Genomic DNA, 26882 nt, shown 5'->3' with positions numbered 1-26882 from the left:
GGGCCCGACGGTGGGCGGACGCGCCACCCCCCCCCCCCAAGCAGATACGACGGCGTGGGGGTTGGCTGCGGCCACCACTAGGAGAGTCGCTGCCTGAAGAAGAACCGGAGAAGCTTGAGGAACCCTGAGCGCCGTCGGCCCCGCGAGCGTCGTCCTCTCCATCATCGCCGGAGCCGGGTTCGCAGCCGCGGTCGTCGCCCTCGGGGCAACACCCTGCGCGGCGACCATCTTCCCCAAACACCCTCACATAGAGGGTGGCATCGCCGTCGAACCTGAAGTATAGGGTGCACTGACGGCCCAGGCCACGCGCGCGGGCAAACGTCTGCCAACCGCGGGCCAGGGCCAGGCTCCCGGCTACGGAGACCTCCAGTGAGACCCATGAGGCCCGGCTGCAGCAGTCGTTGGCCTGAAGCCAGAGGCCGCCCGGGGCGCCAGCCGGGAGCTCGCCGAGGAAGAAGCGAGGAAGTGGGAACCGGGTGCTAGTCGACTCCGCCAACCACACAACGAACTCCGGCAGCACCTCTGCAGCGCGAAAGCGCGGCATAGGGGGACGCGCAGCCAGAGCGCACCCCCCGGCCGCAGCAATCTGCCCGCCACCGCGCTGGAAAGTGTCTCCGCGGCCGCGGGAAGCTGCCGTGGTGGCCACAGGATGTTTGCGGGGGCGCCCTCGGCCGCGCTTGGGCAGGGGAGAGGCATGCTCTGCCTGGCAAGCCTTCCCCTTCGCCGCGGCAGAAAACCTCCTCGACGGGGCCATGAAGAAGAAGGAGAAGCAAGGGGAGATGAACCGGAAGGGCGCACGCCGTCCCGTACTTATAGCCGGCGGAGGCCAACCGCCGAACTCCACGATCGCAGGTAATCATGACCCGTTTTGCATGCAGGGACTTGTCCAGTCAGTGCAGTTGCCGAGGCACCATGGGGAAGTGGAGACGCCCACGTCCAATCAATCGCCACGCGGCGCCCAAGGCCGCAGGCTGTTAGGGCCCGCGGTGCTTCGCTCTTGCCCTTCCGCCTCCCTGCACGGCCAAGTCCGGGCGCGCCTTGGGCCCGGGGGCTACTATCGTCGTTCTGGGAACGGGGGTCCCCAGACTTGCCTGCCTGCGGCCTGCGGCGTGGCTCAAAGGGGGCCTAGCACGGCCCATCTTCACCAACACAAACCCATGACCCTTGCGAGGGGCCAAGCCTCGCGGGGAGGATGACGCGAAGCTTCCTCAGGCACGGCCTCGTCAGGCTGGCTCACGAGGAGGCGGAGAGATCAAGGCGAGGTACCTCACGAGATGCCCATGACGCAAGCCATGACGACTCGGGGCGCCAGGCAGGTGCCAGCCCGTGCGGCGTCCTCCTTTCCTCTTTGGTGCAAAGGGGGCAAGTGCAGCCGCGGAGTACCGAGGCATTAGGCAAAGGTTGCCATTTCGGTGCAACGAGACCAAGACCAGGAGGACTACGAGACGGAGGTCACCGTGGAGCCCAAGACAGCGTCATCACCAGAGCTTTGCGCAGGTGAAGACTACTTTTGTCAGGATAGCTGATACTTGCTGTCCCCCTTCAAATTAGCCCGCCATTGTTGGCTCCCTTCCCGCTCAATATTTGGGAAGAGGACCAGGGCCTCTATGACCAGCCACCCACACAGCAAGGGGGCGGTCAGAGGAGAGCAGAGAGAGAGAGATAGAGAGGTGGCTGAACTCCTCCCAGCAGTTCATCGCCTCAGCCAAGAACAGACCCTCGCGAGGCTGCTCTTCCTTGTATTGTTCATCATCATCATCCCAAGAGGCAATCCACACGCCACACACTGGAGTAGGGTATTACACCATAACGGTGGCCCGAACCAGTATAAACCCTGTGTCTCTTGTGTTGTTCTTTCCTTAGTTTAGATCTTAGCACGGCGGAGGGGTGCAGGAAGGTAGGAGGCGAAATCTCCACGCACACCCCAGTGTTCGAACCTCAAGGGTCTGCCGGAACCCGAAATCCGACAACCGTGATTGATTGTTGTTCCTTTGCTTGTGTTCTTGCTTTGGGTAGAGCCGGGAGACGAGTACGTGAACGAGGAACCTGTTGAGTACGCTAACGGGGATCAAGCTTTCGACAACTCTAAGATTATTGCAGGCAAGATGACCTTACCCTCGATATCACTTCTATCTTTCCTAGCTAGTTGTTCGTTCTATCGCTATGTTGCGCTACCTACCACTTGTTTATCACGCCTCCCATGTTGGCCTGTCAAGTCTCTAACCCACCTTCCTAGCAAACCATTGTTTGTCTATGCTACCGCTTTTGCTCAGCCCCTCTTATAGCGTTGCTAGTTGTAGGTGAAGTTGAAGGTTGTTCCATGTTGGAACATGGTTATGTTGGGATATCACAATATCTCTTATTTTAATTAATGCATCTATATACTTGATAAAGGGTGGAAGGCTCGGCCTTATGCCTGGTGTTTTGTTCCACTCTTGCCTCCCTAGTTTCCGTCATACCGGTTTTATGTTCCTTGATTATGCGTTCCTTATGCGGTTGGGGTTATGGGGCCCCCCTGACAGTTCACTTTGAATAAAACTCATCCAGCAAGGCCCAACCTTGGTTTTAATATTTGCCTCACCACCACCTATATTTTTTCCCTTGGGAGATGCTAACCCGAGGGTCATCTTTATTTTAACCCCCCCCCCCCAGGCCAGTGCTTCTCTAAGTGTTGGCCCGATTCGGGCAACCTGCGGGGCCACCTCGGGGAAACATGAGGGCTGGTTTTACTCTTAGCTTGACCTATCCTCTGTGCCCAGAGAACGAGATATGTGCAGCTCCTATCGGGATTCGTAGGCACATTCGAGTGGCTTTGTTGGTCTTGTTTTACCATTGTGGAAATGTCTTGTAACCGGGATTCCGAGACTGATCGGGTCTTTTCGGGAGAAGGAATATCCTTCGTTGATCGTGAGAGCTTGTGATGGGCTAATTTGGTACACCCGTGCAGGGTATAAACTTTCGAGAGCCGTGCCCGCGGTTATGTGGCAGATGGGAATTTGTTAATATCCGGTTGTAGAGAACTTGACACTTGACTTAATTAAAATGAATCAACCACGTGTGTAGCCGTGGTGGTCTCTTTTCTGTGGAGTCCGTGAAGTGAACACGGTCTGGTGTTATGCTTGAACATAAGTAGTTTCAGGATCACTTCTAGCTTCATGAACGCTACGTAGTTTGTCATCTTACTCTTATTTGCGTATGTTAGCCACCATATTGCCTAGCGATTGCTGCAGCTCCACCTCAGTACCTTATCCTACCCATAAGCTTAAATAGTCTTGATTTCATGGGTGTGAGATTGCTGAGTCCTCGTGACTCACGTATACTTCCAAACAGTTACATGTGCCGATGATACCAGTGCAGGTGATGCTACCGATCTCAAGTGGGAGTTCGACGAGGACCTTGGTCGTTACTATGTGTCGCTTCCTGATGATCAGTAGTGGAGCCCAGTTGGGACAATTGGGGATCTAGCATTCGGGGTTGTCTTCTTTTATTTTGGTTTCTTAGTTGGACCTTGATTGTACTCTGGATGATGTATGTTTAACTTGTTATTTGTGTGAAGTGGTGATTGTAAGCCAACTCTTTATCCCTTTCTTATTCAGTACATGGGATTGTGTGAAGATTACACCTCTTGCGACAAAACCACCATGTGGTTATGCCTCCAAGTCATGCCTCGATACATGGGAGATATAGCCACAGCATGGGCGTTAAAACTTGGTATCAGAGCCATCCCCGACTTGGGAGCCCCCTACTTGATCGAATCGCTGACGTTGTTGAGTCTAGAACAAAAATGTTTTGAGTCTTAGGATTATATGTATCAGAGAGTAGGATTCTTTTTACTCCTCGGTCCCTTCGTCGCTTTGGTGAGGTCTCCTAATGTAGAAGTTTTGACTTCCCTCTCCTCAAATTTCACTAAAAAAAATTTAGGATCACGCGAGTATCTTGGAATCGTTCTGATAGTCTTGTGACAAGAACATTGTTCTTGGTGCCTCCTGACATTTAGGGGTTGTGGCAGTGTTCCAGGGAGTTGAGCTCTGAGGTGTTGTCGTCACAATTTTTTTGTTGCAGTTCTGGAATACCTGAGTGCACCGACATCGAAAATCTCTTTTATGCAGTTGTTGGTGAGATAACCTCGACGCCACCCAGTACTGGGGTGGGAGTTCGGGAGTATTGCCATAACTCGTATAACGGATGCTTTTCGAAGGTTGAGGTATATGATTTTCGAAGGTTTCTTGGTTATGTGTTGACGGATGGATACAACTGGATGTATGGATTGTTAGTTTGGGTGAGATATTATGCTTCCCCTGTATCCCCAACACTAGATTGCATAACCAGAAAGTTTCTGGAGTTTGTAGGTGGGAATTCAAGTAGCTCCTAGAATATCTTTCCAACAAATGCATGATACGATATGGGGTCTATCATATGTTTGTTCCGACTTATTCTGCAAGCCAATCCTTGTTTTTGTTTTCAGTTGTGGTATTCGAGTTGCTTCAATGTCAAGTGTTGATTCTATACCTTTCCTAAGCGGTGTTCTCATATTTCTATGGGAGTACTAATCCAACCGGCGTGCTTCTCTTCAAATGGATCCAATCATTCCAACATTCGTGAGATCAATTCTAAGTGTTCTCAACGGTGTTTGTTTCATCTGTCCCAAGTTACATTTGTTTTCCCTGCCCTACCACTCTTTTCTTCAATGACTCAGATTTCTTATTCAAGTATCCTTTTATTAATGGGAAGTTTCTCCATTCTTTTCCGTCAATGTTCTTATCCGGTGATTCTCAGGAAGATACTAACGAAGCTTCAAGTTTATCATTCTTCCTGCTCTTTTCTTCTCCAGTGGATTAAATTCAAGCTTTATTGATCATGTCCCTTTCATCCTTTCATATGTTTTCTCATGCCGGTGCACCTCTTATTTTTTTCACCTCTAGTAATATCCGGAGTGTAGAAGATATCTCGGAAGATTCATGATTCAATTCTTAACCCGTTCAACGATTTCGAGATTGTTATCTCATTCAAGACATTTAATTCAACCAGTGCAATCTCTCTTTTCTAAGAAATCTTTTACAATGGTGTTTCTTTTGAGTGGGCCCATAACCCACAGGTCTTTTCCCAGGGTCTTACCTAGCTCTTCTAATTATTCTGGAGCTATTCCCAAATTCTTTTCAAAGTATGACGTAAGTATGAATTATCATCGGTCATATTCCTTCTCCAAGATTGCTTTCAAAACATTTTCATTGTTGATTCAACCTTTATATTCGGCATTATTCAAGAGTATCTGGACAATTTGTGGTGGTGTTTCTCATCGTCATTCTCTGCATTCGAAGACCGAAGAAGAGTTTCTCTTCAATCTTATCCATTCTCTCGAAGATTCGTGGTTCTAGCTTGATGCCATTCTCTCATAATTGTTTTAGGTTGTGAGAATTCTCTTCACCCATTCAGAGAGACTCGGGAGTCTTTCAGTTTGATTCTCCGGAGCCGACCATCTCAGAATTATTCGTTCCAATTTTCAGCTCTTGTTCTCCAAATCTCACCGGTGCATCGTTCAAGTATTCTCTTTTCAGCTTGCCATCTCTTCATTCCCTGGTATCCAAATTCACTCAAGCATCTTCGTTTGTTTTCTAATTCTTCCTGGTGATTCGTGCTTTTTTCCTTCGTTCATCTTGAATTCTTACAGCGGTTTGTTCAAGATTCCTCTTCCTATGTTCTCACATTAAATCATTTGTCTCTCTAAATCCTACCGGTGGATCCATCAAGGCCTTCTCAAGTTTGCGCTATATCTCTCTTAATCCTTTCTACGAGAATGAGTAATATGCCAAATTTGTTGATTATCATCAATTTAAATTGGTGAAGGATACACATAACGTAATTCTTATTATTGTTTCATCCAAGTGATCTAGTTTCTTCTTTCCAGAGTTGTTCATCATGTCACATTTCTCGGTTCCAGGTGATTCATCTTTTCTTTGCCGGAGTTCCAAGTTTTTCCGCATTATATCACCATGAAGATTCATCTAAATCATTGCAAGGATTCACCTTTGTTTTCAACTTCTCTTTCTTTCTATCATCCTTTTATTACCCGAGTTCTTCATGGAGGCTCTACATGATGGTTCATCAAGGATTTAATTCCTTCTCGAAGTGTTCATCGAGATTCTTTTCAGAGGGCCTCAAGTATTCTTCATCTTGCATTTCAAAGTTCAATCCCTTCTCCCTTTATTTTTTTGATGTGGTGTTATGTCACTCTTGACAATTTCCCTTCGTGTTTCATGATTCACAAGTTGTCTGGAATGACATATTCTTAACCCATCATTTTCAATTCGTTCATGAGATCCTTTGGAACCCATCAATCTCTTCATTGGAGTTATCTTGGGTTATATTTCACCTAAATATTTCCCTAAGGATTGTTGCTATTTATGGTGCTCATAAATTACCCAAATTATTCATTTATCCTCCCGGTGAAATAAGCTTCTTGTCTCCTTGTTGATATCAATTAAATCTATTGTTTCCATAGTGGCAGAATTTTGCCTCAGTTTTGAGAAGTTTTCCATAAGACCACTACAAGATTATTCGTTTCGTTGTTGGTTTTCCAACAACTCCATTCTAACCCTCTTCTAAGGGTGCTTTCCAAGCTCATTCATGGCAGAAGTTGGCATTTTCCTCTCCATTCTTTTATTTCAATGATCTATCTTCTGTTTTCCCTTGCTTATTCCGTTTCAACTGGAGTGGTTACTTGTCCTTTCTTGTCGCTGGAGCTCTTCACTCATGTCTTTCTATCAACAAGGTTCTCGTAATTTTCCTTGTTCCTTTTTTTTCTAACGGAGTGTTCGCAATCTCGTTCATCTCCATTGTATTCTTCTTTCAATTGTTTAGCCTCTCAAGGTTCATTGGTTTCACTCATTTGTCAAAGAAGCAACTTTGTTTTACCTCTTCCTCTTCCGTTTTCTCTTCGGTACCATCCTAGATCTCAGAACAAGATCCTCTTGTAGTGGGGGAGTGTTGTAACACCCCGAACGTAACTTTGCATATTTGTAACTCCGCCTCTTGCCATTTTCGGCTATGTGATATGGTATTCCCTTCGTGGTTGGGTTTTTGTCTTTCGTTTTGTATTTTCTTCATGTCATGCATTTGGTATCATGCCATCATATGCATCTCATTTGCATTCGTTTTTGTCTCATGCATCCGAGCATTTTCCCCGTTGTCCGTTTCATAATCCGACACTCCCACATGCACCTGGCGCACTCCTCTTGTCTCTTGTCGTGAGCGGCAGAAAAACATTCTCAGAATGGGCCGAGATTTGTCAAGTGGCCTTGGTACATCACTGGTAGCCCGCCTATCAAATTTCGTTCCATTTGGAGGTCGTTTGATGCACCAACGGTTAACCGGGTAACCGCAAAACTTGCTTTTGTGTTGCAGCCCAACACCCCTCCAAAACAGCCCAATAACCCATCTAAACTACCTCCATGTTCTCCGTCATTGGATCACGATCGTGTGGACGAAAACCGCACCTCATTTGGACTCTCCTAGCTCCCTCTACCTATAAATATATGATCCCCTTCCAAATTTCGGGTCCAAACCGTAGATCCCACCTTCTCCGCGCCATCGGACATGTCTGTTCGCCGTCGGACATGTCCGCCGCTCCCCTCCAAGTGTTTTTCCTGTTGTTATTTTGATGCCATGTAAACTTGTTGCTACCATGATATCCATGCTTATTTTGAGGCAGTTCAGTGAGGGTGTTTTGAACATATGGTTATTATCTATCCATTCATGCCTCTGGTTGCAATTATGGAGTGCTCTAAATTGTCATTACCATACTCTACTTTTACTATATTTTATTCCTGGCAGATTGTTATCATGAGATTCACTTTTGCCATGTGTTTTCCTAGTGATTCATGCATCCTATGAACTTGCTCTTGCCATTGTTAGCTCCATGAACATGTCTTCTTATTGTTTGTATGCTTATGTTGTCATGTAATGCTTTGTGGTGAGGGGCATGAGCTTGGAAAGTTGCTATCATTAATTTGTTTTTGCCATGTTCTGTTTATAAAACTTGTTATGTTTACATGGGTGCCATCATATCTTCTGTACCTTTTTGGCTCATGTTCAGTAAGGGAGTTTTGTTCTATACATTTAGTAGAAGCACGCCATGCCTTTGTTTTCCATGATAAGTTCTTGTAGCATGTTGTTTGCGTTCTCTAAACAGTGCTTCCTGATGTTATTTTGACATGTTAGTATTTTCACTAAGTCTGTGAAGCAGACATCTTTTGCACTTTTGCCATGCTTGTTTGAACATGTTCTTGAGTGATTTAGCCATAGCTTAGTGTTCATGTTTTGTCAAGCATCTCTTGTACATGTTAGTAGCTTTGTTTTTTGTCGTCTTCTAAGTGCCACCATGCTGTTAGTCACAGATTTGCGTCATTCTTGTTTTGCTTGCCATTAGCAAACCGTGCATCCGTTTCCGGTGATCCTTATATCGATTTCGACCGAAATCACCTCACCTTTCCAGTGGCATACTTGGTTTGCGAAGTTGATGCCTTGATCATTCTTTTCCTTTCGGAGCATGCATATGCATCGCATATCATATCTTGCATGTCATGCCATGTATTGCATCATGTTGCTTGTGCATTGCACCGTGATTGATTGTTGTTCCTTTGCTTGTGTTCTTGCTTTGGATAGATCTGGGATAGGAGTACGTGAACAAGGAACCTGTTGAGTACTCTAACGAGGATAAAGCTTTCGACAACGCTGAGAACATTGCAGGCAAGATGACCTTACCCTCGATATCACTTCTATCTTTGCTGGCTAGTTGTTTGTTCTATCGCTATGTCGCGCTACCTACCACTTGTTTATCATCCCTCCCATATTGCCATGTCAAGCCTCTAACCCACCATCCTACCAAACTGTTGTTTGGCTATGTTACCGCTTTTGCTCAGCCCCTCTTATAGCGTTGCTAGTTGCATGTGAAGTTGAAGGTTGTTCCATGTTGGAACATGGTTATGTTGATATATCACAATATCCCTTATTTTAATTAATGCATCTGTATACTTGGTAAAGGGTGGAAGGCTCGGCCTTATGCCTGGTGTTTTGTTCCACTCTTGCCGCCCTAGTTTCCGTCATACCGGTGTTATGTTCCTCGATTTTGTGTTCCTTACGCGGTTGGGGTTATGGGCCCCCCTTGACAGTTCACTTTGAATAAAACTCCTCCGAAAGGCCCAACCTTGGTTTTAATATTTGCCTCACCACCACCTATATTTTTCTCTTGCGGGTTCCTAACCCGAGGATCATCTTTATTTTAACCCCCCACCCCCCGGGCCAGTGCTTCTATAAGTGTTGGTCCGAACCGGGCAACCTGCGGGGCCACCTCGCGGAAACTTGAGGGCTGGTTTTATTCGTAGCTTGACCTATCCAGTGTGCCCTGATAACGAGATATGTGCAGCTCCTATCGGGCTTTGTCGGCACATTCGGGTGGCTTTGCTGGTTTTGTTTTACCATTGTCGAAATGTCTTGTAACCGGGATTCTGAGACTGATCGGGTCTTTCCGGGTGAAGGAGCATCCTTCATTGATCGTGAGAGCTTGTGATGGGCCAAATTGGGACACCCCTGCAGGGTATAAACTTTCAAGAGCCATGCCCGCGGTTATGTGGTAGATGGGAATTTGTTAATATCCGGTTGTAGAGAACTTGACACTTGACTTAATTAAAATGAATCAACCGTGTTTGTAGCCGTGATGGTCTCTTTTCGGTGGAGTCCGGGAAGTGAACACAGTCTTGTGTTATGCTTGAACGTAAGTAGTTTCAGGATCACTTCTAGCTTCACGACCGTTGCGTAGCTTCTCATCTTACTCTTATTTGCGTATGTTAGCCACTATATTGCTTAGCGCTTGCTGCAGCTCCACCTCGTTACCTTATGCTACCCATCAGCTTAAATAGTCTTAATCTCGCAGGTGTGAGATTGATGAGTCCTCGTGACTCACGGATACTTCCAAACAATTGCAGGTGCCGATGATACCAGTTGAGATGATGCTACCAAACTCAAGTGGTAGTTCGACCAGGACCTTGGTCGTTACTATGTGTCGTTTCCTGATGATCAGTAATGGAGCCAAGTTGGGATGATCGGGGATCTAGCATTTGGGGTTGTCTTCTTTTATTTTGGTTCCGTAGTCAGACCTTGATTGTACTCTGGATGATGTATGTTTAACTTTTTATTTGTATGAAGTGGCGATTGTAAGCCAACTCTTTATCCCTTCCTTATTCAGTACATGGGATTGTGTGAAGATTACCCCTCTTGCGACAAAACCACCATGCGGTCATGCCTCCAAGTCGTGCCTCGACACGTGGGAGATATACCCGCATCGTGGGCGTCACATATCAGTACACCATCACCTTCGACTATACTAATCAACTCAAGTGTGCGGCCATTGTTGGCGCCCTCCCGATGTTCTGCTCGCCTATGATACGTCTCCAACGTATCTATAATTTTTGATTGTTCCATGCTATTTATTATCTGTTTTGGATGTTTAATGGGCTTTAATATGCTCTTTTATATTATTTTTGGGACTAACCTATTAAACGGAGGCCGAGTGCCAGTTTCTGTTTTTTTGCCTATTTCAGTGTTTCGTAGAAAAGGAATATCAAACGAAATCCAAACGAAACGAAACCTTTGCGAGGATCTTTCTTGAACAAACACAAACCAGGGGACTTGGAGTGGATGTCCGGAAGTCCGCGAGGCGGCCACGAGATAGGAGGGCGTGAGGGGGGTAGGCGTGCCCCCACCCTCGTGGGCCCCACAGAGCTCCATTGATGTACTTCTTTCGCCTATATATACTCTTATGCCCTAAAAACATTAGGGGGGGCCACAAAACCACTTTTCCACCGTCGCAACCTTCTGTACCTGTGAGATCCCATCTAGGCCTTTTCCGGCGATTTGCCGGAGGGGGAATTGATCACGGAGGGCTTCTACATCAACAGCATATCCTCTCCGATGATGTGTGAGTAGTTTACGAAAGACCTTCGGGTCCATATTTATTAGCTAGATGGCTTCTTCTCTCTCTTTGGTTCTCAATACAAAGTTCTCCTTGATGTTCTTGGAGATCTATTCGATGTAATATTTTTTACGGTGTGTTTGCCGAGATCCGATGAATTGTGGATTTATGATCAAGTTTATCAATGGATAATATTTGGTTCTTCTCTAAATTATTATCTACATGATTTGATATCTTTGCAAGTCTCTTCAAATTATCAGTTTAGTTTGGCCTACTAGTTTGATCTTTCTTGCAATGGGAGAAGTGCTTAGCTTTGGGTTTAGTCTTGCGTGTCCTTTCCAAGTGACAATAGGGGTAGCAAGACACGTATTGTATGGTTGCCATCGAGGATAAAAAGATGGGGCTTATATCATATTGCTTGAGTTTATCCCTCTACATCATGTCATCTTGCTTAAAGCGTTACTCTATTCTTATGAACTTAATACTCTAGATGCATGCTGGATAGCGGTCGATGTGTGGAGTAATAGTAGTAGATGCAGAATCGTTTCGGTCTACTTAACACAGACATGATGCCTATATTCATAATCATTGCCTAGATATTCTCATAACTATGTGCTCTTCTATCAATTGCTCGGCAGTAATTTGTTCACCCACCATAATACATGCTATCATGAGAGAAGCCACTACTGAAACCTATGCCCCCCGGGTCTCTTTCTTATTATATTGCATCTCTTTTTATTTACATCGCATCTCGTTTACTATTTTACAATCCTTACTTTCCAATTTATACAACAAAAATACCAAAAATATTTATCTTACTATCTTTATCAGATCTCACTTTTGCAAGTGACAGTGAAGGGATTGACAACCCCTTTATCGCGTTGGTTGCGAGGTTCTTGATTGTTTGTGCAGGTACTAGGTGACTTGCATGTTACCTCCTACTGGATTGATACATTGGTTCTGAAAAACTGAGGGAAATACTTACGCTACTTTGATGCATCACCCTTTCCTCTTCAAGGGAAAACCAACGCATGCTCAAGAGGTAGCAAGAAGGATTTTTGGCTCTGTTGCCGGGGAGATCTACACCAAGTCAAGACATACCAAGTACCCATCATAAACTCTTATCCCTCGCATTACATTATTTGCCATTTGCCTCTCATTTTCCTCTCCCCCCACTTCACCTTTGCCATTTTATTCGCCCTCTTCCGTTCGTCCTTCTGTTTGCTCGTGGTACCATGTGCCTTCTATTAGCTTGCATCTTCGCTTGCTAAATATCTATTGTTATGGATCCTCATCCTCTTACAAATCTTTTTAAAAGATCCAATTATGATGAACCAATTGCTAGTGATTTGAGTGCACTATATTATCTTTATGGACTTTTGCTTGTAATCCGTGAATCTGAAAATTGTGATGAAGTGCTTTATGAAGTGATTCATGATAGATCTTTGAATAAAAAGCATGATTTCAATGATGTTATTATAAATTCTATGAATGTCAATTGTGTTAATAATATGCAAAACCCTAAGCTTGGGGATGCCAGTTTTTCTATGTCCACTACTTGTTGCAATGATCATGATTGGGGTGATTCTTCTTATGATCTTAAAAATTTATTTAAGCGCCATGATGAATATAAGATTGATAATAATGTTTGCAATATTGAAAGTGGGTTTGGAAGAGTGTCTACTTTAGATCCCACGTATTTGGAGAATGTTCAATCTTATGCAATTTTCAATAAAAGTGCGTTTGGAGAGGTCATGACTTTAGTTAATGTTAATCCCACTATTTTGGGAGTGTCAACTTTGCATGCATGTGGATCGTGTTGAAAATATTTTATGTGATAGCTATTTTGTTGAATTTGCTTATTATCCCACATGTAATTATTATGAGAGAGGAAAGTATGATTGTAGAAATTTTCATGTTACTAAATTACCTCTCGTTATGTTGAGATTGCTATTGTTTCTTTCCCCTTCCTTGCATATGCTAGTTTTTGCTTGCTATGATAATTTGTTTGCCTATAAGATGCCTATGCATAGGAAGTATGTTAGAATTATATGTGTTTGTCACATGTTTCAGGATGCTCTCTTTGTGCTTCAATTCTTGTTTTTCATGTGAGCATCATTGAAATTATCAATGCCTAGCTAGGGGCATTAAATGATAGCGCTTGTTGGGAGGCAACCCAATTTTATTTTTGTTCCTTTTTAGTAATAAATAATTTATCTAGCCTGTGTTATGATTGTGTTTTTATGTTTTAATTAGTGTTTGTGCCAAGTGAAGCCTTTAGGATCTTCATGGGTGATTGTTGTTTGATCTTGCTGATAAAAACAAAAAGTATGCGCTCACGAAAATAATTTTCCTTTTTTACCAGTGAGCGATAAAATACCAATTCCAACTGCAGTAGATCAATATACAAATTATTTAGGTCGTCCTAATTTTTCAGAAGTTTTAGAGTTACAGAAGTATTCGAAACCTCCAGATTGCTACATACTGTTGTGTTTTGACAGATTCTGTTTTTTCGTGTGTTGTTTGCTTATTTTGATGAATCTATGGCCAGTATCGGGGGGTATGAACCATAGAGAAGTTATAATACAGTAGGTTTAACACCAATATAAATAAAGAATGAGTTAATTATAGTACATTAAAGTGGTGTTTTGCTTTCTTATGCTAACGGAGCTCATGAGATTTTCTGTTGAGTTCGGTGTTGTGAAGTTTTCAAGTTTTTGGGTAAAGATTTGATGGATTTTGGAATAAGGAGTGGCAAGAGCCAAATCTTGGGGATGCCCAAGGCACCCAAAGGTAAAATTCAAGGACAACCAAAATCCAATGCTTGGGGATGCCCCAAAAGGCATCCCCTCTTTCGTCTTCGTCTATCGGTAACTTTACTTGAGGCTATATTTTTATTCACCACATGATATGTGTTTTGCTTGGAGCGTCTTGTATGATTCCACTCTTTGCTTTTTAGTTTACCACAATCATCCTTGTTGTACACACCTTTCGGGATAGAGACACATGAATCCGAATTTATTGGAATACTCCATGTGCTTCACTTATATCTTTTGAGCTAGATAATTTTGCTCTAGTCTTCACTTATATCTTTTTAGAGCACGGTGGTGGTTTTATTTTATAGAAATTATTGATCTCTCATGCTTCACTTATATTATTTTGAGAGTCTTTTAGAACAGCATGGTAATTTGCTTTGGTCATAAAACTAGTCCTAATATGATGGGCATCCAAGATGGGTATAATAAAAACTTTCATATAGAGTGCATTAAATACTATGAGAAGTTTGATACTTGATAATTGTTTTGAGAGATAAAGATGGTGATATTAGAGTCGTGCTAGTTGAGTAATTGTGAAGTTGAGAAATACTTGTGTTGAGGTTTGCAAGTCCCATAGCATGCACGTATGGTAACCGTTGTGTGACAAATTTGAAGCATGATGTGTTCTTTGACTACCTTCCTTATGAGTGGCGGTCGAGGACGAGCGATGGTCTTTTCCTACTAATCTGCCCCCCTAGGAGGTGCACGTAGTGCTTGGTTTTGATGATTTTAGATTTTTGCAATAAGTATGTGTGTTCTTTATGACTAATGTTGAGTCCATAGATTATACACACTCTCACCCTTCCACCATTGCTAGCCTCTCTTGTGCCGCGCAACTTTTGCCGGTACCATAAACCCATCATTTACCTTCCTCAAAACAGCCACCATACCTACCTATTATGGCATTTCCATAGCCATTCCGAGATATATTGCCATGCAAGTCTCCACCATTCCGTTTATTATGACACGCTTCATCATAGTCATATTGCTTTGCATGATCATGTAGTTGACATCGTATTTGTGGCATGGCCACCATTCATAGTTTTTATACATGTCACTCTTGATTCATTGCACATCCCGGTACACCGCTAGAGGCATTCACATAGAGTCATATTTTTGTTCTAAGTATCGAGTTGTAATTCTTGAGTTGCAAGTAAATAAAAGTGTGATGATCATCATTAGAGCATTGTCCCATGTGAGGAAAGGATGATGGAGACTATGATTCCCCCATAAGTTGGGATGAGACTCCGGACGAAAAAAAGAGGCCACAAAAAAAGAATGCCTAAACAAAAAAATAAGAGAAAAAGAGAGAAGGGGCAATGTTACTATCCTTTTTCCACACTTGTGCTTCAAAGTAGCGCCATGATCTCCATGATAGAGAGTCTCTTATGTTGTCACTTTCATATACTAGTGGGAATTTTTCATTATAGAACTTGGCTTGTATATTCCAATGATGGGCTTCCTCAAATTGCCCTAGGTCTTCATGAGCAAGCAAGTTGGATGCACACCCACTTAGTTACTTTTGTTGAGCTTTCATACACTTATAGCTCTAGTGCATCCGTTGCATGGCAATCCCTACTCACTCACATTGATATCTATCGATGAGACTATCTTCCTCCTTTTTGTCTTCTCCACAACCACCGTTCTATTCCACCTATAGTGCTATGTCCATGGCTCGCGCTCATATATTGCGTGAAAGTTGAAAAAGTTTGAGAATGCTAATGTATGAAACAATTGCTTGGCTTGTACTCGGGGTTATGCATGATGGGAGCATTTTGTGTGACGAAAATGAAGCATGGCCAAACTATATGATTTTGTAGGGATGAGATTTCTTTGGCTATGTTACTTTGAGAAGATATAATTGCTTGGTTAGTATGCTTGAAGTATTATTATTTTTATGTCAATATTAAACTTTTGTATTGAATCTTTCAGATCTAAACATTCATGCCACAATAAAGAAAATTACATTGAAAATTATGCTAGGTAGCATTCCACATCAAAAATTCTATTTTTTTTATCATTTACCTACTCGAGGATGAGTAGGAATTAAGCTTGGGGATGCTTGATACGTCTCCAACGTGTCTATAATTTTTGATTGTTCCATGCTATTATATTATTTGTTTTGGATGTTTAATGGGCTTTAATATGCTCTTTTATATTATTTTTGGGACTAACCTATTAACCGGAGGCCCAGTGCTAGTTTTAGTTTTTTGCCTATTTCAGTGTTTCGTAGAAAAGGAATATCAAATGGAATCCAAACAGAACGAAACTTTCGCGAGGATCTTTCTTGGAACAAATGCAAACTAGGAGACTTGGAGTGGAAGTCTGGAAGTACGCGAGGTAGCCACAAGATAGGAGGGCGTGCCCAGGGGGTAGGCACGCCCCCACCCTTGTGGGCCCCACAGAGATCCACCGACGTAGTTCTTTTGCCTATATATACTCTTATACCCTAAGAACATCAGGGGGAGCCACGAAACCACTTTTCCACCGCCGCAACCTTCTTTACCCGTGAGATCCCATCTGGGGCCTTTTCCGGTGATCTGCCGGAGGGGGAATCGATCACGGAGAGCTTCTACATCAAGCCCATAGCCTCTCCGATGATGTGTGGGTAGTTTACCATAGACCTTCGGGTCCATAATTATTAGCTAGATGGCTTCTTCTCTCTCTTTGGTTCTCAATAAAAAGTTCTCCTCGATGTTCTTGGAGATCTATTCGATGTAATTTTCTTTGCGGTGTGTTTGCCAAGATCCGATGAATTGTGGATTTATGATCAAGTTTATCTATGAATAATATTTGGTTCTTCTCTGAATTCTTATATGCATGATTTGATATCTTTGCAAGTCTCTTCGAATTATTGGTTTAGTTTGGCCTACTAGATTGATCTTTCTTGCAATGGGAGAAGTGCTTAGCTTTGGGTTCAATCTTGTGGTGTCGTTTCCAAGTGACAGTAGGGGCAGCAAGGCACTATTGTATTGTTGCCATCGAGGATAAAATGATGGGGTTTATATCATATTGCTTGAGTTTATCCCTCTACATCATGTCATCTTGCTTAAAGCATTACACTGTTCTTATGAACTTGATACTGTAGATGCATGCTGGATAGCGGTCGATGTGTGGAGTCGTAGTAGTAGATGCAGAATCGTTTCGGTCTACTTAACACAGACGTGATGCCTATATTCATAATCATTGCCTATATATTCTCATAACTATGCGCTCTTCTATCAATTGCTCGGCAGTAATTTGTTAACCCACCGTAATACATGCTTTCATGAGAGAAGCCACTAGTGAAAACTATGGCCCCCGGGTCTCTTTCTTATTATATTGCATCTCTTTTTATTTACATCGCACCTTGTTTACTATTTTGCAATCCTTAATTTCCAATCTATACAACAAAAATACCAAAAATATTTATCTTACTATCTTTATCAGATCTCACTTTCGCAAGTGACCATGAAGGGATTGGCAACCCCTTTATCGCGTTGGTTGCGAGGTTCTTGATTGTTTGCGCAGGTACTAGGTGACTTGCGTGTTATCTCCTACTAGATTGATACCTTGGTTCTTAAGAATTGGGGGAAATACTTACGCTACTTTGCTGCATCACCCTTTCCTCTTCAAGGGAAAACCAACACATGCTCAAGAGGTAGCAGCCTAGCATCAACAATGTCCTCCTCACCAAGACACTCAGCAATGGCGGTGTGGGGCTCAGTGTCCTCTCCGTTTAGACGTTCGACAGGCTTCAGGTGCCGTACGACTAGCTTCAGCCTACCAAGCCTTACTCAGGAGTGTCTGACAGCTCCACCACCCCGATAGGGCAGGTCGGCCTCCCTATCACCTTCAGCAAGTGTGACAACTACCGCACCGAGCTCATCGACTTTGACGTCGCCCATATTCTCCTCCCGTACAACACCATCCTTGGGTATCCAGGCCTGGCCAAGTTCATGGTTGCGACTCACCATGGCTACATGTCCTCAAGATGCCAGGGAGCTATGGCATCATCACGGTAGCCTGCGATGAAAAGGACATGGTGTGCTCCCTCGAGCGCTCCTAATAGGTTGTGGCGGTTGAGAACCTAGATGACGAGGGTGCTGTTTGCCCTGCTGAGGCCATCCTCAAGAAGAAGAAGCAGCTGCTATGCCTTGGACCTCAGGAGGATGGGGCCTCCGACGGCCGTTCTTCAGGACCTGCGCCCACCGACGGGGCGCCTTGCCCTCTCCCATAGGAAGGCACGCCTGGCGCCCGTCTCAGGCTGGGCTCGGGGGGATCTCCCCTAGAGGGCCTCTGACCTAGCCAGCGTCACGAGGGAGGTGACCGAGAAACATGTGGAGGCGTGCTTCAACGCTGTTGGCATCCTGGGAAAGGGGTTACCCAGACTTGCCTGCCTGCGGCCCAGAGCGTGGCTGCACCAACGGCCTGGTATGGCCCATCTTCAGCAAGAACAACTCAAGACCCTTGCTAGGGGCCAAGCCTCGCGAGACGGACGACACCAAGACCTCCCTGGGGGCAGCCTCACTTGGCTGGCTCATGATGAGCGGAGATATCTATGGAAGGAGCACCTCGCGAAGTTCACGTGATGTGATCCATGACGACCAAGGCCAGGCGAGCGCCAGCAGGAGTAGTGTACCGGTTTCCTCTTTGGTGCTAAGGAGGCAAGCGCAGGTGCGGGTCCCGAGGAATCAGGCAAAGGTTTCCATATCAGTGCTACAAGACCAAGACCAGCAGAACGGCAGGACGAAGGTAATTGCGGAGCCAACAATAGCATCACCACCAGATCCTTTGGCACGCAAAGACCACCTTTTGTCAGGATAGCTTGTACTAGTTGCCCCCCTTCAAACTTGGCCATTATGGGATCCCATCCCACCTAACATTCGGGAAGAGGACCAGGGCCACTATAAATAGGAGTTAGCCACCGCCATAGACGAGGATGGATCAGATCCATTACACCTGAATGAGCTCACTGGTTCCTCTATCTCAGAACACCTCACCACCAAGGTTGTTCATCCATTGTACTAGTTCATCCTTACACCGCAACACTACAAAAAAGACACATCCATGACATTTCGGGCCGAACGAATTTTTTTATCATACTTATGACACTTCTATGACGATAATTGTGACAAAACCCGGTATCATCATAGATGTGATGGGGTCCTACTTCTATGAGAAAAAATCATGATAGAAAATGGGCTTTTCGTCCTGGGCAGGCCGGAGACGCAACTGCATGACATTCTTTGGGTCATCCATGACGGAAAAACCCGTAGTAGAAGCGAGGGCGAGGAAAATCTCGGGGTGTCCCCGATTACGGTGGGTGGTCGGGGCCGAGCGATGCGCGTTTCTCTTGTACACGCACGCGCGTGGGTGCGAGGCGTTGGGATCTAACTGAACGCGAGCGAGGCGTTGGGCTCTAATTGAACCAGAGCGATTGCATTGCAGGCTACGCGTTACTGAACCATATCGAGCGATTCCTTCGCTACTGCTGCTAACTGAAGCCGATCGATGCTGCCTCTGGATGAATAGTGACTGTTGCTGGGGGGGGTGGGTTGGATGAACAGTTCCCTGTGGGGGTGGATGAATAGGACCCCGTGGTGTTGCCTCTGGATGAACAGGACCCCGATCGATCGAGCCGGTTGGGGTTGGATTAACAGGACCCCGTGGAGGGCAGGATGAATAGGACCACCCCATGGAGGGCTGGATGAACAGTAGACGGTGGAGGGCTGGATGAACAGTAGCCCATGGAGGGGGCTGGTTGAACAGTAGCCGGTGGAGTAGCGTGCGGTGGAGGCTGGATGAACAGGAGCCTGTGGATGAACAGTCACAGGTGGAGGCTGGAGGAGGTCGATGGTGGATGAACAGTAGCCCGTGGAGGCTGGAGGGGGTCGATGATGGAGATGAACAGTATCCCGTGGAGTCCCATTTTGCGGTACGCCACACCCCTCCCGATGAAAAGGACCCCCGTTTCGACCGTAGCGCTCCAACAAATGTCCGTTTCCTCCAATTTGCGGTACACCACACCCCTCCCGATCAACATGACCCCCGTTTCGACCACAGGAGGTCCATTTCCTCCGTCTTGCGGTACGCCAGACCCCTCCCGATGAACATGATATCATTTCGACCGTGGACGGTCGAACACAAGGCCGTTTCCTCCGTTCTGCGATACGCCAGGCCTCGTTTCCATCAGATGTTCCGTCCAAGCCCTCCCGATGAACACGACGACGCATTCTGTTCCGGCCCAGCCGGTTGGTTCCCCATTAACACGAGATGACGCAGTTTATCCATTCCGACCCAGCCATGTACACGAGCCCTAGTCGTACGTATGCGGGAGTAGGCGTTCGAGACCCTGCCCGTATGTACGTACGTGGCCGTATTTTCTTTCTTGCACACTGGACGATGTACGTACGTGTACATGCTACGTGCCCGCCTCTACTACGACACGTGCGCTCCTCTACATCGACCAGTATGCTTCGACCAGTTGTGTCCTGACAGTCAGGCACTTCCTTGCGTGCGAAGATGTAGTTGGTAGGTTCCAGCAGTCAGGGGGAAACATTTTTTTCGCGAAATACAGTTGCCCGTCTGGTGGGTCCCTGCTGTCAGGTGGAGGAATAATTATTTTGCGCGTAATAAGGAGGAACTTCCTTTATGCGGCCATGGACCCAGCTGTCAGCCTCTTCACGTATAGTTCACGTCTGATGGAAGTCGTTGCTTGACCACGTTCACCACGCCGCATCGAGAGCACCAGGGCGGTGGACGACGGCGAGGCCTAGGAAGGGGACGACGCGGAGCCGGGGAAGACGTGGCAGTGGAAGCCCGCACGGAGAGGAGTATGAGCGTTCACTGGTTCGGCTATGGTGTGAGGCTGCCGTCGCTGTAGGGCCTCGCCAACGGTGGGAATAGTAGGGAGCGGTGAGGCCTCCGCGGCAGAACAGCCGGCCACGGGAGGCAGGAGCATGCGGCATGACCGGCCCTGCTTTGGGCGACTGGAGCAAGAAGACCAGAGGTTGAAGAAGCACTATGGCCGTTGGATGGACATCGTACGGTCACCGGAGCTAGAATCGTTCATATTGACTAAGTTGACAAAGCACCCCGTCCCCGTCAACTTAGTGGGCCCACAAGTCAGCCACCCACCAAGGTGGATCCCAACTAGCAGGGGGGTATTCATTTTTTGTGCATAATAAGGAGGCACTTCCGGTGGGTCCGAGATGACAGCGGGGGGAACGTTTGTTTCGCGAAATACGATGTCCCGTCCGATGGGTCCTAGAAATCAAGGGGGAACATTTTTTGCCAAATATGGTGGCCCGTCCGGTGGGTCCCTGCTGTCAGGTGGAGGAATAATTATTTTCCGCGTAATAAGGAGGCACTTCCTTGCGGCTGCCGTGGACCCAGCTGTCAGCCTCTCCACGTACAGTACTCTTCCGATGGAAGTTGTTCCTTGACCACGTTGACCACGCTGCACCAAGAGCACCAGGGCGGTGGACGACGGCGAGGCCTAGGAAGGGGACAATGCAGAGTCGGGGAAGACGCGGCAGTGGATGCCCACACGTAGAGGAGTATGCAGGTACGGTTCACTAGTTTGCTGCGATGTTAGGCTGTAGTCGCCGCAGAATAACAGGGGGTGTGGGTGAGTAGAGGGATGGCCTATCCAGCGGTGGGAGTAGTAGGGGCGGTGAGGCCTCCGTCGCATCGCAGCCAACCACAGGAGACAGGAGCACGAGGCACGACCGGCGCTTGTCTGGGCGGCTGGAGCAAGAAGACCAGAGGTTGAAGAAGCACTACGGCCGTTGGATGGACATCGTACGGTCACTGGAGCTAGAATCATGCATATTGACTAAGTTGACAAAGCCCTCCGTCCCCGTCAACTTAGTAGGCCCACAAGTCAGCCTGCCACTATATTGGGTCCCAGCTAGCAGGGGGAGTATTCATTTTTTGTGTGCGTAACAAGGAGGCACTTCCTTGCGTGCGAAGAAATAGCTGGTGGGTCCAAGCTGTCAGCGGCGGTAACGTTTTTTCGTGAAATACAGAGGCCCTTTCTGTGGGTCCCAGATGTCAGGTGGAGGAATCATTATTTTGTGCAAAATAAGGAGGCATTTCCTTGCGTGCGGCCATGGACCCATCTGTCAGCCTCTCCACATACAGTCCACTTAAGATGCATGTCGGTCATTGACCACGTTGACCAGGCCACGCCGAGAGCACCAGGGCGGTGGACGACGGCGAGGCCTAGGAAGGGAATGACACGGAGGCGGGGAACACTCGGCAGTTGCTTCCCATGCGGAGGGGAGTACGACTGTATGAGGGTTTAATGGTTCGTCTGTCGTCGCCGTAGAATAACAGCAGGTGTGGGTGAGTAGAGGGATGGCTAGGCCAGCGATGGGAGTACGGTGGGGCGGTGAGGCCTGCGCGGCACCATAGCTGGCCGCGAGGAGGAGAGAGCAGGCAGTCTCGTCGGCACTTGTTTGAGCGGCCGGAGCAGGAAGAGCAGAGATTAAAGAAGCACAACGGCCATTGGATGGACATCCAACAGTCACTTCTTGTGCGCTAACCTTTTGTTAGGAAAGCCTCAAATCTGTGGAAAACATCATACAACCCATATGCCATTATTTCTAACAATTTACAACCCATTTGCTAATTCTTAAGGTTTTTTTGGAGCCCATATTCTTTTTGTTAGCCTTACAGCCCATATTGTGGCCACGGTTAAAAAATTATACGAAATTTTGCATATTTCGGTGCGGTCCGAACTGTTTTTAATCCTGAAATTTCGAGTCACATTCAAACTGATTTCAAAAATAAATATATATCAATATAAAATCCAACAAATTGTCCATGCATAAAAATCAATGCAATTTAAAAATCTTGAAATGAAAAAAAAGAAATTTGAAACTAATTGACGGTTTGATGTGTTTTAAAAATGTACAACCCATTTCTCATTACTGATAGGCCATTTTCTCGGCTAGCTGAATGAAGCTCTCCTCGTCTTGAAAGATTTGCAGCCCAACAAGCCTGACAAACCTACTTACTTGGCAAATCACAAAAAACTGGGTTGTGGCCATGGACCCAGCTGCGGCCGTGGACCCAGCTGTCAACCTCTCCACGTACAGTACTCTTCCGATGGAAGTCGGTCGTTGACCACATTGATCACGCCACGCCGAGAGCACCAAGGCGGTGGACGACGGCGAGGCCTAGGAAGGGGATGATGCGGAGCCGGGGAAGACGCGGCAGTGGATGCCCACGCGGAGAGGAGTACGAGGGTTCACTGGTTCGGCTATGGTGTGAGGCTACCGTCGCCACAGAATAACAGGCTGTGTGGGTGAGTAGAGGGATGCCCTGGCCAGCGGTAGGAGTAGTAGGGGGCGATGAGGCCTCCGCGTCATCATAGCTGGCCACGGGAGGCAGGAGCACGCGACACGACCGACGCTGGTTTGGGCGGCTGGAGCAAGAAGACCAGAGGTTGAAGAAGCACTACTGCCGTTGGATGAACATCGTACGGTAACTAGAGCTAGAATCGTTCATATTGACTAAGTTGACAAAGCCCTCCATCCCCGTCAACTTGGTAGGCCCACAAGTCAGCCTCCCACGATGCTGGGTTCCAGCTGGCAGGGGGAGTATTCATTTTTTTGTGCGTAATAAGGAGGCACTTCCTTGCGTGCGAAGATAGCAGATGGGTCCGACCTGTCAGCGGGGGGGCACATTCTTTTTGTGAAATACAGAGGCCCTTTCGGGGAGTCCCTGATGTTAGGTGGAGGAATCAAAGACTTGAGAAGCCATACAGAAAAAGCTAGTGTACCAGTAAAGAGACGTTGTTGAGTTTTAGAAAAAGAGAGACGTGCTCCTGTAGCTGGTTCCAATCCAAACCTAGACTATGACTATATATGGTGCTATGCTACTCTTCAAGTAATGAAACTGACATATCCAACGTTCGCTTCTCCTCTTCTCTACTTACTCTGCCTAGCATCAGAAGCTCTGGCCACAACAATCATGTCCGCTGGCTGCTCCTCCACCTGCTCTTCAGCAGGGAACAACCAAATATGCGCCAAGTCGCCACCCTTACCATCGCCTGTGGGTCTCATCACACCCCCGCTGGCACGCGCACCGCAGCCGGTTGCTCATCGCAACCCGCTGCCGATGGTGTGGTGCCACTGCTGCAAATCACACAGAGTCATCCGTCGCATCTCAACCACAATCCTCAACCCTGGCCGAGTCTTCTACAATGCCCGAATCATGGGGTAATAATATGTTTAAGTGTCGTTCTGCTGCTTTCAGTTGCTTATTTTTTAATACTTTGGTGGATGATCTTCCAATTTGATTCGTGCAGAAAACGGAAGATTCGCGTGATTTGTATTTCTGGGAAGTTACTGATGTGGGGGACTGCAACTATGCTAATTATTTGGTTAGCCGAGGAATCCCAATACCAGCAGGATGGGGTGTTGGACAAGTAACTTAAGGAACGGCAGAAGAGGAGGATGCAGAGAAGAAGGTTAAAGATGCAGTTCCTCTGATCATGGCCAAGCAACAACTATTGAACGGCCTTGACAGCAATGAGGAGATGAAAGAGCTTGTGAAGATAATGGGCAAAATTGATGGGCTCTGTATGATGATTGTCTCTTTATTTGCATTGTACGTAGCACTCGTGATGTATTCAGTGGCTATGACATGAGCACTTTGTTGAAACTAGTAATGAATGAAACCTGTTTAGCAGGCTGGGCGTAGTGTTGTGAACATTTAATGATTTCTATTAACGGAAATCAGGGGTATCCCCTTTTGCTCATAAATAAATAAATAGTAGAGGCCCTTTTGGTAATAAATAAATAAATTAGCAGAGGCCCTATTGGGTCAGCTTTGTTCTCATTCAAAGACGTCGAGCAAATTGCAGTCCAAGAGCAAACTATGTCATCAAATTCAAGTTTCACTCCCAAATATGAGTACAACTAAACAACAATGTCATCATGTTTTAGTCGTCATACAATCACCAAACACAAATCAACATACATAACAAGTGATGTTCTCACAGGAAAATACTAAACAACATGTTCACCAGGTTTCAGTTGTCATAGCAAACACAATTTCACATAGTAGATAAAAAATGTCTTCCGACAGACAAATACGACAAAAGCAATGTAATCACCATCCGCAGCAGCAGCGTCAACATCTTCTGCATGTGTATCAGTCTGAATCGTAATTCCCCATGGTGTCATCTTCTTCTTCGTCCTCAACGTCCTCGAACGTTGGCTTCTTCTTGATCAACTCTTGTATGTCCACAGTACGATAGGCAATCTTTTCGCCGGCGTCATTGACGTGATGGTTCTCAAAGGTATTAGGAACATCTGTGTTATCTTGTACATCAGGAGCACTGTAAGAATCATCTTGTTGTGCAACTTCATTAAACGAATTCCTTTATTCAAACCTTTGTAATACTCCCCAGTCACCGCTACGTGCAAATGTGTCTTCCAAGAAAAATATCTGTGTTTCTTGATTTGCCAAAATAAAAGGCTCGTTGGTCTGGTATGCCGCCTTGACATTGATGGATTTGAAATAATCATCAACTCTGGGTTTTGCAATCCTGGAAAATAGGTTATACCAACAACAGCACAGCAGAACCACACACCGATGATCCTCGAAACTGGAGATATACTGCAACTGAACAATATCTGTTATGTTAGCATACATTTTAGTTGTCTCTTTGTCATACGTATCTGTGCTCATGATGGCACTGTTTTGTGTCTTCCTCCCTTCGTCTCGTGCAAGGGTGTTGTAGCGCACATCTCCATCAATGCAAGATTCATAATGTCTTACCCGAGTATGACGACCCATTGCTAATGAGTAAAGGGCATCATCAACTGCCTACCCATCCTCCCGCATCTCCTTAACCTATGGTTAGAAAATTGACAAGCTGATCATCTTATTTACTCAATATATTAAAAAAACGGAAAGTGCAATTCAAAATCTTACATGGCTCTTGGACCATTTTGCAAATCCTGCCATAACCAGGTTGTCAATGTTTCTTGGATTTTGCGGTAGTAACTCCTTTTTGTAGATGCAACACAACATAGTGATCGCGTCAAACATCTAAATATATAAGAATGTGCTGCAAGTTTAGTAGATTATGATGTATAAGCTGCAGTACTTAGCACTTACTTGATATAAGGTAGTATCTCAGGACAGTTATTCAACACATACCAAACCATTTTGTCCAAATCTTTAGGTGTGTCCTCTTGTCGACTCTTCCCTGTAACTCGAACAGAATAATCGAAAATATTGAGCCTGGGATTGTCTTCATCCACCTCTTTGCTAAGCTGATCAGCCGTTTCAATGTATTTTAAGCAGAATGCCAACGCTTCTATAGCAATGTAGGCCTCTGCAATGGAACCCTTGGGTCTAGCTCTGTTCCTAACATAGCCCTTGAAAGTGCCTAGCCGCCTTTCAATAGGGTACATCCAGCCATACTGTACTGGACCTCTAAGTAGTGCATCATCAGGTAGATGAACATCCAAATGCACCATCACATCAAAGAAGGCTGGAGGATATATCTTCTCAAGGTCGCATAGGATAGTTGGTATCTTGTCTCTAAGAAGCTCCAAAGCATCTATCATGATATTTCTACTGCAGAGTTCCCTGAAGAATTGTACCAACTCTGCAACTGCTCTGTATAAGTCAAGGCAGCCTAATCCTCTAAGGATAACAGGTAAAACCCTTTGAAGTAGGATGTGGTAGTCATGAGTTTTCAACCCTTGTACCTTGTTTCCATCTGCACTAACTCTCCTTTCAGGGGTGGAAGAAAATCCATGTGGGAATCTCACACGTGACAGGACCTTGCAGAATTCTTTTCTTTTTACCTTGTCCAAGATGCACACAGCTGGTGCCATATCCCGTGGTTTAGCTTCATCTTGCACCTGCAAATTCTGTCTGATACCCAGGTGTGTCAAATCAATCCTAGATTTTAAGGTATCTTTCGTCTTGCCTTCAATATTAAGAAGTGTGCCGATAATGTTGTCACATATATTTTTCTCGATGTGCATCACATCAAGATTATGCCACAGATCCAAATCTTTCCAATACTCCAAGTCCCACAAAGTGGACCTGCGGGTAAACAATAATCTCTCTTCTGCCCTGCCACG

Source organism: Triticum aestivum, chromosome 4A (genome assembly GCF_018294505.1).
Source record: "Triticum aestivum cultivar Chinese Spring chromosome 4A, IWGSC CS RefSeq v2.1, whole genome shotgun sequence".
Taxonomy (NCBI): Eukaryota; Viridiplantae; Streptophyta; class Magnoliopsida; order Poales; family Poaceae; genus Triticum; species Triticum aestivum.
Note: the sequence above shows the minus strand (reverse complement) of the source record.